Source organism: Limulus polyphemus, unplaced genomic scaffold, assembly GCF_000517525.1.
Source record: "Limulus polyphemus unplaced genomic scaffold, Limulus_polyphemus-2.1.2 Scaffold299, whole genome shotgun sequence".
NCBI lineage: Eukaryota > Metazoa > Arthropoda > Merostomata > Xiphosura > Limulidae > Limulus > Limulus polyphemus.
In genome coordinates, this window is record NW_013665909.1 from 683,473 (window position 1) to 693,386 (window position 9,914).

A 9,914-nucleotide genomic window follows, 5' to 3' on the forward strand; every position below is an offset into this window, starting at 1 on the left:
GTGGCTTTGTGCTTAACTACAAACAAACAAAAACAAAATAATAGTACTGTCTGTATGTCCATGTAACTACTTCGCAGGGTGTGTATGAATATTCACCCATATTTGTATAGAGGTCATTAGGCCCATGTGGGGGTACATACACATTTTCAGTTTTGCATTTGGCGCTTTGCAGTTTCTATGAGGGTTTTCGCGTTTTTTACCACTAAGTCGTCCCCTGTTAATTGGTCTTCACCAAATTTGGCATTAATGTTTGTTGGGTCTGTTCGGAGATGCAAATATGCGGTTTCACATTTTGTATTTTAAAGTTTTTATGGGCGTTGTTTACAATTACATATAAGGGAAGCAGCTTTTCACGTCCTAAGTAAGATAACCTTTCATTATCATGGACTTGTATAATTTCCGTCCAGGGGACGGGTACTCCAGATAGCTTATCAATATAATATTACAGTTTGAATTCTTGTTTAGGTTGATATTCTGCCTTTCTTTATTCTGAAATATCAGCAATAGGACAACATTTGGTTTCATCTATCACAGATAATTTTAAAGCATGCAGACATATGTAGAAGAAACATATATGAGGCAAGAAGAGAACATTTGGTTCTTCAATGTTGACACTCCATACTCTCACACTTGAAAAAAAAGTAAAAACTTAAACCTAACCTTTATTTTGAAGGAAATTATCGATACCTCTCTTAAACTATTGTAAAGTGCCGAATTCCACCTCTCCCGACAGCAGATAAGTCATTCCATAAGAGTTTATCCTGTTAGAAAAAACAAACTTTTTTAACTGGAGCCTAGCCTGTCTTTTCCGTGTCTTAAAATTGAGTTCTATTGTCTTCAATCAAGTATAAAGTAAAGAAATCAGAAGCTCTTATCTTATTTATGTTTATAATTAGTTACTTTTTGGTAACTGTTATTAGTTAGGGTACATTTCCTCGTAAAATTTAACAATAATAAGACTGCATGACTGTAGTTTCAGCATCGTGCAAAGTACAGGAAAAAATCTTACCGCCATGAAATTAAAAATAACAATAAATTATTTTTGTGCTTACCAGTCCGACTGTTGCACACCACATTACCAGTTAAAAGTAGGCTTAGACTAAACAAAACTTTCACGCGTAGTAAACTGATTCGAAATAAGCGATAATTCAAGTGTCACGTGATTGATTGCTTCTACCTACAGAAGATTTATCTTTCAAGTAATACAATAAAAAAAAGTTTAAAAAACTACATTATCTTTAATCACTTATACGCTAAAACAAAATTAGAGAAATATGCATAGGAAATGTATAGTATATTGTATTTATATCATAGTAATTTGCTTAAGTTTCTGGTATTCACGCATTATTTCGTAAACATGCTGCCATTAAATGTATTTTTGTAAACCTTTGAAGGCCTAGTCGAGTTGAGCTAACGCAATGGAGAAGTCATTTCTGGCATATCGAATATATTATTTACTGAATCGTGCCAAAATAAGACAATAATTATAAACAACTAAATGGAACCAAAGTATTTCATACTGAGCGTATGTCATGGAATATGTTAGTATGATGGATTATAATCATGCTAGTATGATTCGCAAAATAAAGATTAGCATGTTTGTATTTAGTGAATTGTGTTAAGTAAGTTTTAAAATATTTTGTTCTTACTATACATTAGGTGCCACCACCTTGTTATCACTGGAAAATAGAACCGCGCTCTTCACCTTGGAACTATGGGTGCGTTACAAGAGTGACTGTCAAACCCCACTATTTAATTAGAATAGCCCCCACGACGTGGAGGTAGGTGATTTTGACTAGCTGCCTTCCTTCAACTCCATCACTTTGTATTTAAGGAAGGTTAGACCAAATACTCCATACATGATGAAAGTAGTCTTAACTTGTCTCTTTATTTATCATTTTTCATAAGTATAATGTAACGCCACCTACAGCTAGCAGGTAATCATATCATGTGCTTAAAGAATTATGAGTGTATTAAAAGGGTTTTTCATGTGTAATACACTCCTACTTATTTGGTCTAGTGAAAAGTGTGTGATTATCATTAAAACTGTTTGCTTTGTGCAGGATTTTCGCACAAACCAAATGAAAAGATGGTGATAACAACACAGTAAATACTAACAGTATTACATACATGGACATGGCCTTGGTCAAGGAGTAAGAGTATGCACTTAGACTCTTAGGTACAAACACCGATCCTCGGGTAGTGATAAAAATTAACATTTTCGTGAACAACCCAAAAATACAGAATAAAGTATAATAAATCCACTGCCAACCTTTAACATATTGTATAAGTTTTGCCATTAGGGGGACTACTATGGCCAGGTGGCTAGAACGCTAGACTCGCAATCTGCGGGTCGCGGGTTCGAATCCCCGTCCCACCAAACATGCTCGCCCTTCCAGCCGTGGAGGCGCTATAACGTGACGGTCAATCCCAATATTCGTTGAAAAAGAGTAGCCCAAGATTTGGCAGTGGGTGATGATGACTAGCTGCCTTCCCTCTAGTCTTACACTGCTAAATTAGGGACGGCTAGCGCAGATAGCCCTCGAGTAGCTTTGCGCAAAATCCATAACAAACAAACATGAAATATAGAAAGTAATATTAGTGAGTTAGACTTCTTTTCTAGTATTTAGATAACATCAAAAAATTGACATGTCGGCGAATACTAGAATATCTTATTTATTTTGTATGTGTGTGTTAAATTTCGTGCAAAGCTACTCGATGGCTATCTTTGTTGGTCGTCTCTAATTTAGAAGTGATAAGGAAAGCAGTTAGTCAGCAACACTCACCGCCAATTCTTGAGCTACTCTTTTACAAACTAAAAATGTGATTGACCGTCAAGTTATAACGTTCTCGCGGCTGAAAAGGCAAGCAGTTTGGTAAAGCGATTCGAATTTGCGAACCATAGATTGCAAGTCGAGTGCCCTAACCGCGGTTACTAGGAATGCCAGGCTAAACGAAAGTTGACTTTTTGAACTAATAATAAGGGGGTCGGGACCTGTGAATCATCTGCCTATTCCCAAACGTTACACTTGAAACCATGACACAACACTATTTTTCAGATGTAGTTTTATGTCAATAATAATGCATAATATCAAGTTTGTATTTTTGAAATTTAGATTTTAAAAACAGCATAATTCTATAACGGGCTAAAAAATTTGAAGAGTGTTAGTATCTCAAAAATATCATTTCACCAGCTTTGATGTCACATATCATACATTATATATCTCAAAAAATGTTTCAACTAACATTGAACGCTGTGATCTAGTTAACCTGATACCATAGAACCCATTGCCTGGCTCTGAGCAAAAATCCTCATCAGCAATATCATGCAAGAGGGTCTAACTGAAATGTTATGTTGATCTCTTCTTACTGGAAATGTTTGAAATATATTTCGAATTTCGTCACAGATGTCGTCCTAAAAGGCCTGACGAGAGTTATACACCAAAAATCTTAAAGCTTAAATTAATGATATAAATGGCGTGTCAATTAAAATATTGAGTGTTGTGATCCGGCCGACTAGAAGAACTCTGGTACCGAGTGTAACATCTAAAATAATCATAAAATTAAAAAAAAAGAGCTCACAATCAGTAAGAAAACCCATGAGCATCTGGAAGTGTAAATCGAACAGCCCAGCAAGGTCGTTTATAGAAATAGTCTTTCAGTGAAACTTTACATAGGGTTTGGAAAACAACATCGAGAGATGAAAACAATATGAGTGCTAAACTTAACCAGAAAGCTGAATAATATCAATTATTTTCGGATTGAAAGAGTGCAATGAATTATCTAGATCTAAACACTATAATCGGTCTAAAATAATGTAATAAAGAGTATATTTACACGAACATTTATGTATATAAACACTTCAAAAAATATTGATTGTTTGTAATGGGCTATCTGTGTAAGTCCGTAGACATACCGTTGTACCACTGGAGGGCTCGAAAGAAGAAGAAAAAAAGGCATTTATGTCAGAGAAATAAAGTAATAGGTGGCCTTTGTCCATTTTACAAAACAAATAATATGTAACTAATGTTCATAACATAAATACATTCATTTTTAATTATATTTAAGTAGAAATTTAAATCGGTATAATTCACTCGCAAAAATATTATATAAATGAACCTTATAACTAACAGACAAAACAACGCACCCTGTATTAACCATTTATTTATTCATAACTTACAATTATTGTAATGTTTAACTTTGTATTCGATTTTCCGAATGAACTTGTTAATGCATATTCCCCGTGCAGTTTACAAAACAATGAAAAGATAAAGTCTTACATTAAACCAAAGGCTTCTGGACAAGTGTCTGCAACAAAGTACAGTAGAAATACAGCCATATACTTTAGTGGGTAAAATATGATCAAGTTATCAAAATGGTATTTTCACTCTTAAAATCTGTCCTTCTTTCTGAGCTAAAAATCGAAAGTTAATGCGTTTTTTTTTGTGTGTATTCGTCTTTATTAATATTGGCCCGGCGTGGCCAGGTGGTTAGGGCGCTCGACTCGCAATCTACGGGTCGCGGGTTCGAATCCCAATCACACAAAACCTTTCAGCCGTGGGGGCGTTATAATGTGACGGTCAATCCCACTATTCGTTAGTAAAAGAGTAGTCCAAGAGTTGGCGGTGGCTGGTGATGACTAGCTGCCTTACACTGCTAAATTAGGGCCGGCTAGCGAAGATAAACCTCGTGTAGCTTTGCGCGAAATCCATAACATAACTTTATTAATATACTAATTTCTACATAAGATTTAGCTAATTGGTTCAGAACAGCTTTCTATAATGTTAAAAAATAAATAACATTTTGGTAACAAACATTTATTCTTTTAAAACGTACAACATAAATATTAAATTGGAAAAAAGACAGTGGTCATTGATTATTTTCAACTTTGTTACGACTGTATCAGATTCGACGTTTCAGCACGTTAATGAAGGTTAAATGTGAGTGTGACGAAACGTCGATCCCACGTTAACCATACCAAAACAGACTCTTGAAATAAATAATGAAACAACTATTGCTTAATGAATTCTTGTGTACATTTTATCTTAACTTTCACTGAATTGTTTTACAAAGCGTATAAAAAAAATATCATTACAACTTCCTCACATTTGGGGTTGCTAAATATGTAAAGTCGTTAGTGTCACGAACAGTCTATTATTACAGCTTATTTTCACTAACAATGGAGATACAGCTATCTCATGAAGAAAGCGATATTAATACTTGTGCAATATGTTATTCAAATTTGTTTCGGTAAAAATATAAGTAAAATTTAAAGCAACATATTTAATGTAAAACAAAAATTTGTTTAGCACATTTACTGTGCTCGGCAAGCCTAGTGTTTGTTTATAAAAATCCTCAGTTTTACTGATATACAACACCAAAAAATTAAAAGCAATATACATTTATAAAGTCCATTGTTTAACCAAGTAAAATCATTTAGGGACAAAGCCAATATTTTAAAAGAGATAACAATATCCCTCATTATTTATCATGGTTTCAATAAGAATTAATTTTTATTCTGACATTTTTGATATGATCATGCGAAAAATCCACAGATTTTGTTTGTTTTGCGATGGGCTGTTTGTACTGTGCCCGCCACGAGCATAGAAACCCGGTTTTTAACGTTATAAGCTTGTAAACTTACCGTTGAGCCATTAGGGGGTGGCAACACATATTTAACTAAAAAGCCACAAATAAAAGTTTTTACTATTAATGCCTAAGACAAATAAAATACTTTATCAGTTTCCATGTAGTAATTTTGTTTTGTGTTTCTTCTTCTTCTTTTTCTTACTGAGTAAAATATCACAAACATGTTTCAGAGTGTTTTGCATATTAAGTCAGGGGAGGGGGAGTCCTATCGTCACATATTTACTGTGTTGCTGAAGTATCAAATTTAATTAAAGAACCAGTGTCTAATCAACAGCCTGTTTTCTTAATAAACTATTGACATGATGCTGATTACATATCGTCTGGAGTCCCGTAGAATTACGATTTTCCAGGTCTTAAAACAGTCAGAAAATAAAACTGAAAACGAAAGTAGAGAGTTTATTTGTGTGCATAGCCAGATAATTGAGAGGAAGTATAAAAGCAGTAACGGTTGAAATATTTGCACCATTTCTATCTGGATATAGTTCGGTTTTTCTGTTTGCGTACAACATGAGGATGGACGATGGAGGTCTGTTCCCAAATCTACTACCTTGAACTGAGTCGGCGGCAATTATCTCCACCTGTAACAAGAACGAATGTTCCACTGCGTATCCTGTAATCGCACCCACATTCAACCAAAGAACAAAACAAATCAAAACCACGCATTTCCGCGGGAAATCAAATATAATAATACGAGAAAATAATGTCAGTAGGTCTGACTAAGCAGACAGGTCAATGGTACTGACATCATTTCCTTCTCCCATACTTGACTTGATGCATTTCTTGGTATAGTAGTGACTAGTTTTAACTTTACTTAATCATAACAAAAATAATTCTTCATATATTACAAGGAAGTATGTTTCTCTATTGTCTAGAACTTCTGCTTGTAATAAATTTAGTTCAGGGACATTTAATAAAATATAAGCGAAGAGCCTTGTTCATTATGTACCGGTACGTTAGTCAGTATTCTGGAGACCGGACTAATAATCTAGAAATATTAATATTAGAAAACTTCAACTAAGAGGGCTATATATTTGTAAAACATTTTTAGTAATAATTTATTAAAGAAGTAAAGCAATGTTTTATACTCGAAGTGCAGAACTTAAACATATTCATATCAATGTTTCCTATAACACCTTTTTAAAGCCGTATCAACATACTACAGTACCTAGTAATATCAAGTAATGTTGTAAGTATAAACTGTCAAACGAATTACAGTAACATAATCATAGCGAACTCAATATTAAAATCCAAACCTAGTGTCTTCCTCAACAAAAACAAACAACACAAAACAACAACACAAAAACAACAAACTGTTCTATTTAATATATATCAACTTTCAAGTTGTCAGCGTTTTGTTTTATCTCGTTCACTGCTGGTTGGATCTACATATTACATCATACTGAATAATTATATATTTTTCCTGCTACAACATTTAATGTAAAGAACTAGTAAAAAGTTTATTAAATCATTCATTTGATATGTAACCCAGTATTTATTGCGATTAAATGTAACAGTGATGGTTATATTTTTATGTGTATATTATTAGGAACCCTGTAGCCTACAAACCCATGGATCCACAAATTATTTGATGCGTAAATGTATTTCAAAAGTTGTTTTAAAACCATTTGGGTCCATAAAGGTCCCATACTCTTCCTTCAGACCAATATACGCCTTCAAAGATACAACAAATGGAACAAGAATTATTATTATTATTCATAGCAATTCGGTCCATGTTTTGGATCTGGTTCAGCGTAGACCTCTTCCTCCCTCTCTGGAATTGTTATTTTGTTTGAACTTTTACTGAATCCTAGTTAATAACCCTTATTACTTTGTTGTTGCATTACTCACAGTATGTTAAATTTTGTCCATTGTTTACATTTTTAATTAATATACCCTTTTCGTGCCACGTCCAATTCATGGAGTAATATTAACTTGTTTATTTTCACTAGCTTTACTAATGTATGATCGCACTATTAGTCCATGTTCACAATACAGTTCAACTTAGCAGTCATATACACACACATAATCCTATTTTTATATAGAAGTATTAGAGGCTGAGAAGTTGTAGTTAAGTACAAAACTACACAATGGGCTATTTGTGCTCTACCCATCACGGGTATCGAAACCCGCTTTTAAGTGTTGTAAGTCCGCAGACATACCGCTGTGCCACTGAGGGATAGAGACTGAGAGGCTCCTTAAACATATGTTATGAGTAAATAGTGTTGTAATATGTATTTGACTTTATTAATTTAGGCTTATAATTTTGTTGATACCTGCATAACAAGCAAATGACGAGAACTCTTAAATTTATATAAGAATAAAGTAGAAGTTAATTCTGAAATCTTTATTAAAATAAATACGTGCTATGATATGTATGAATAAACACAAATGACGCCCGAAATTAAAATACTAATAATGCGAGGTTAAAAGTGGAATGAATTTTCTTATTTATTTATTTGCGAGAACAGCAGTTCTTGATTTTATCTCGGTGTGTTGTCGCTGTCATCGCGTAAGCAGACTTAAACATTATATTTACTAACAGTAAAAAATTAAGAAAAACCAAGTGTTTCATTAACGCCCTCTGTGATGAGTGCGCAGCAACAGAAATATAAATCTGATATTTAAATAATGTGTGAACTTTGCAGGCTTACACAGCTAGTAGCCCATTTGTACTAAGAAATTCAATTTACCATATTTGTTGGTTACATTTAATTATTAAATCAAATATAAACAGTGACATTGGTATTCCAAAATCAGAGAACATAAGTGTAATAACAAATATCGAAACACTGGCTTCTGTTAAACAGCTATGACATATTTTGTTTTGTTTTTACTGATGAAACATTGGCTTCTTTGAGCAGCTACGACACATGTCGGTCTTTTACTGACGAAAAACAATAAAATTACACCGGATAAACAACTCTTTCCATACAAAATTACAAACTCGAAATAGCTATATACATGAGTGTCACTTTGCATATTCGTGATGTTGCATTTGTAGGAAAACTAAAACAAATGACGAATCTAATAATTTATTTTCCTAACTCCAATTCAGAAGACTGGAATACTACCCACTCTCAAGGTTCTGTTATTAACTTAACGTGTAATATTATAACTCAACGCAAATACGTATTTTGGTTATGACTCAACCAGTTTCATTAATATATATTAAGCTTACCTGTCGCATAGATGTTCGCGGTTTATCCTACAGGATCAATCTTTACTTTTTAGGTCGATCCACGTAAATCAGACAGATGCTCTTTATAAAAGCGCTCGTGCACAACACTGGTTTCCTTTCATAGGGTATGAAGGAAATCTGTTTACTACTGATATTGTATAAACTGTTCCAATCAAACTGAGCGAATACACGCATGCGTGTAATTACGATGGACTGACGCAGTTGTTTTAGGTGACTGGTTTTCTTTAGTTAAATGTCATCCGAAGGTTTAGTTTCACTAAACAAATAAATATCCCTACTTTTTCAATGGAAGGCCAGAGATAAAGTAGATTAGGAAAACGGATATCCCATAAGATAACTATATGCTAGTTAATCGTGGTGAAGCAGAGTGAGAAGTTTCATCATATCTCATTGATGTCACAACAAGACATGATGGAGCTGAACAAGAACTTATATGATATCTCATTGATGTCACAACAAGACATGATGGAGCAGAACAAGAAGTTATATGATATCTCATTGATGTCACAACAAGACATGATGGAGCATGACAAGGAGTTTCATCATATCTCATTGATGTCACAACAAGACATGATGGAGCTGAACAAGAACTTATATGATATCTCATTGATGTCACAACAAGACATGATGGAGCATGACAAGGAGTTACATGATATCTCATTGATGTCACAACAAGACATGATGGAGCTGAACAAGAACTTATATGATAGCTCATTGATGTAACAACAAGCCATGGTGGAACAGGACAAGAAGTTTATATGATATCTCATTGATGTCACAACAAGACATGATGGAGCATGACAAGGAGTTTCATCATATCTCATTGATGTAACAACAAGACATGATGGAGCAGGACAAGAAGTTATATGATATCTCATTGATGTCACAACAAGACATGATGGAGCATGACAAGGAGTTTCATCGTATCTCATTGATGTAACAACAAGCCATGGTGGAACAGGACAAGAAGTTATATGATATCTCATTGATGTCACAACAAGACATGATGGAGCATGACAAGGAATTTCATCATATCTCATTGATGTAACAACAAGACATGATGGAG

The 9,914-nt window shown here is 34.0% G+C and overlaps 1 protein-coding gene across 5 annotated transcripts in view; it reads right to left on the minus strand.

Moving 5' to 3' along the window:
- The window catches only part of LOC106457169 (flocculation protein FLO11-like), a 60,989-nt gene extending 52,047 nt beyond the window's left edge, over positions 1 to 8,942 (minus strand). Inside the window, exons 1-2 of one of the 5 annotated variants that reach the window (XM_022383010.1) lie at positions 8,828 to 8,902; positions 6,113 to 6,227 (exon numbers count right to left, since the gene is read on the minus strand). The gene's annotated coding sequence lies outside the window, so the exon portion shown is untranslated. The other 4 variants (XM_022383006.1, XM_022383009.1, XM_022383007.1 and 1 more) reach the window with 4 other exon arrangements.
- Positions 8,943 to 9,914: the final 972 nt, after the last annotated feature.